The sequence below is a fragment of the Rhinopithecus roxellana genome, chromosome 3 (genome assembly GCF_007565055.1).
Source record: "Rhinopithecus roxellana isolate Shanxi Qingling chromosome 3, ASM756505v1, whole genome shotgun sequence".
In the NCBI taxonomy this organism is placed as follows: Eukaryota; Metazoa; Chordata; class Mammalia; order Primates; family Cercopithecidae; genus Rhinopithecus; species Rhinopithecus roxellana.
The window spans coordinates 173,901,048-173,904,377 of record NC_044551.1 but is presented as its reverse complement, the minus strand read 5'-3'; the positions used below and the strand labels follow the sequence as shown (position 1 = coordinate 173,904,377).

Sequence of the window (3,330 nt, the reverse complement as noted above, 5' to 3'; positions counted from 1 at the left end):
CCTCCCTCCGTGGGGCCTCGGGCAGGGCCTCTGGAGAGCAGTGTGGGGCTGGGAAGGACTCGGAAGCACCTGGAGGAGCAGGAAGCTCTGGGGACACTTTGCAACTCAGGCGGCTGGCAGAGAATGAGCACTGCACAGCGAGTCAGGAGACCTCAGTCACCCACACCCCCAGACTCCTGCGTGCCCTGGGGCTATAGAGGGGTCCCCACTTCAGGGTGCAGTTTCCCCGGCCATCCAACTGCCGGAGTCAGTGGCCTGGGATGCTCTTTCTGGCTGATGAGGCTGTTGAGGTCCTCCCAATATGGGCAGAAGAACCCAAGCAGAGGGTCTGAGCGCCTGCCCGCTCTGGGCACCAGGAGCCGGCTCAAGTTCCATTCCTGAATATCAATGAGCAGGCCTAGGAATGTCTGCCCCACAGCTGGCTGCAGGCAGGCGGGCGGCGCGGGAAGGGAAGGGAGGAAATGGCCCGGCCTGGCCCTCCCAGACCCACCTGCCCTGCAACAGCAGGCAGAACTTGCAGGCAGGCAAGGCAGCCACTGCCAGGGCAGAGGCAGATGGGAACAGACAAAGGCCCTTGAGATATGGGGGAGGTATGAGGGAGGGCAATTGGGGGAGGGCAGGACAGACCTTTCCCAAGCTGCAGTCATGCCCCCCGCCTCTGTGCAGTCGCACCTTTAAGTCTCCAGCAAGCTCCAGCATTCCACACTGTCACTCCTGCGACTTGCCCACCTTCTCACTGTGGGAGGAGGCAGAACTAAGATTCAACCCCAGGCCTCTTCAGCTTGCAATCTGTGACCTTTGTGTTATGTCACCCTCGGAGATAGGGAAAGCTGCAGATGTAGACAACTTAGGGGCTCCTGGGCTGAGAGCTGCCTTTATTCATTTCTTCCTCCTGCAAGAAACAAGGCCTGTGCCAGCCTGGTGTCGGGTGCTGGGAATACATCTGTGAGCAGGCCAGGGAGGTTTTAGGAACTGGAGAGAAAAGAGTAACATTAATGCTCCCTTAATCATCCTCAGCCCCTAGTGAGTCATCTGAAAAAACTGCTAAAGGGCTGCATTCCTCTGCAGTACAGAGGATTCACCCAAGTTAGCAAGAACATTTCAGAAAAAATCACATCTCAGAACAGAGCTCGGCGATTACAGGAGACGTCAAGCCTGCAGAGAGTCAGGACATCAGGGATAGACCCTTAAATGTGCCAGGTGCTGGGATTGACCAGCGAGGGGACGAATAACAAGATTATTTGACAAGGTTTCTTCTGCACATCACTCACAGACCAGGGCACGAGACAACTCCATCATGAGGCCATGATGGAACAGAATGCTGGGATGGAGAGAGGGGAGGAGCCAGGTAGGAGGAAAGTTCAAGGGTGGGGACCTCCAAGCTGCCATTATAGCAGGAGTGAGAATTCTGCAAGGGATAAAGTAGAGAAGTACCTCCAGGCAGAAAGGACAGATAGTATTTGCAAAGGCTATAACCCTGCTGGAAGGTCAACAGTGTAAAGCCAGGAGATGAACTGAAACCCAACGAGGTGTGCTCTGAATACCAGGCTGAGCGTATGGACAACCAATGTGACACTTTGCTTGACTGGATGAATATTCCACCCTCCTCCCTGCCCTGGAAAACCATTTTGGATGTGTGTTTGATTGGGTCTGGTAAGCTGTCAGGGATGCCCATGAAGCTGGAGGCTGTCTAGAGGCGGATCAGCTTGCACCTCCACGGGCACAAGGACTATGTCTGGGCCCCAAGCACTCCGTCTGCAAAGAAGGAGTTGGAAAAATGTGTTCAAGGCCGAGGATCCCAGGGAACTGGCACAAAACGGTGTTTGAGGCTCTTTCCATGCAGACCAAGCTCAACCCCAGGAACCAAGGCTGACTGACCTTGACAAGTCCCTTCCCTCCTCTGTGCCTCCATTTCCCTGCAGTCTCAGGGTGCTCTCCAACATTCTCATTCAGATGACTCAAGGAGAGGTAGAATTGGGTGACCACTTAGAAGGTGGCTGGAGAACTCACTGGATTAGCCGTGATTGTCATTTCTGACCCCTGGTCAGTCTATGGGGTGATGAGGATGGTAGACAGGATTGTGAGGGCTGCTTGCAATGGTTTCATTATGGGGCCAGCTCCCGGGGAGTCTGTATACCTTGAAGCTGGCATCTGGGCCTCCATGGGCTTTAGACCCTAGTCTAGGCTTGGTTGGAGAGTAGAGCCAGAATTGGGACCTTGGTTCTTTTTATTTTTTTGAGACAAGTTCTTGCTCTGTCACCCAAGATAGGGGGCAGTGGCATGATCATAGCTCACTGCAGCCTCAAACTCTGAAACTCCTGGGCTTAAGCGATTCTCCTGCCTCTGCCTCTGGAGTAGCTGGGACTTCACCCGTGAGTCACTATGCCTGGCTAATTTTTTAAAAGATTATTTTGTAGAGACAAAGTCTCGCTATGTTGCCCAGGCTGGCCTTGGACTCCTGGCCTCAAGCATTCCTCCTGCTTCGGCCTCTCAAAGTGTTTGGATTACAGATGTGAACCACTATGCTCAACTCGGACTTTGGTTTTTTTTTTTTTTTTCCAAAAATCCATTTAATATATTGTCCTCGGATAGAGGACGTATCAGATATTAAACTGATAAGAACAGATACTACACTTGATCTTAGCCAAAAGGCCGAGAAGTGATAGGGACTTTGGTTTTTAATATGGATCAAGATTCATATCTCAGCTCTGGATCTATTCATTCATTTATTTATCCAATCATTCACCCGTCCATCTATCCATTCATCCATCCATCCATCCATCCATCCATCCATCCATCCATCCATTCATCTATCCAATGACTAATTATTGAGCGCAGGTACATGCTAGCTGTGTGGTCAATAGCAGATGTTGAAGGTGCATTAGAAAGCATGGTACACATGTTGGTGGGATCTCACTTTAGCAGTGGGTCCATTCCATTCAGCACTTACGGAACCCCCCTACTTCCTTTGTGTGCCCAGGGAGACCACTTCATCCCTGTGAGCCTCAGTGTTCTCACCCATATGATGAGGTTTAATATCCCCATCTGTAGTGCTGTTGTGAGTTTAATGAGATGATGGGTGGAGGGCACCCAGCATGGCACAAGGACTTTGCATGGGAGCTGTCATCAGTGCTCCTTACAGCATCGCACCCGAGCCTACAGCTCACATGGCACAGTGGCAGGACCAGCTGTGGGGAGTGGAAGAAGGAGGGCAATGGGGTTGGGCAGAACTGGCCACATTTGGCTGTGTGACAATGGGCTAGCCCCTTAATTTTCAGCATTCACATTTGTATATTAGCGATAATAATTCCTCTTTTGTGGGGAGGAGGC

General features: G+C 51.7%; 1 pseudogene; it reads right to left on the bottom strand.

The window, feature by feature from the left end:
- Positions 1–2,537: 2,537 nt before the first annotated feature.
- LOC115896743 lies at positions 2,538–2,664 on the bottom strand (annotated as a pseudogene).
- Positions 2,665–3,330: the final 666 nt, after the last annotated feature.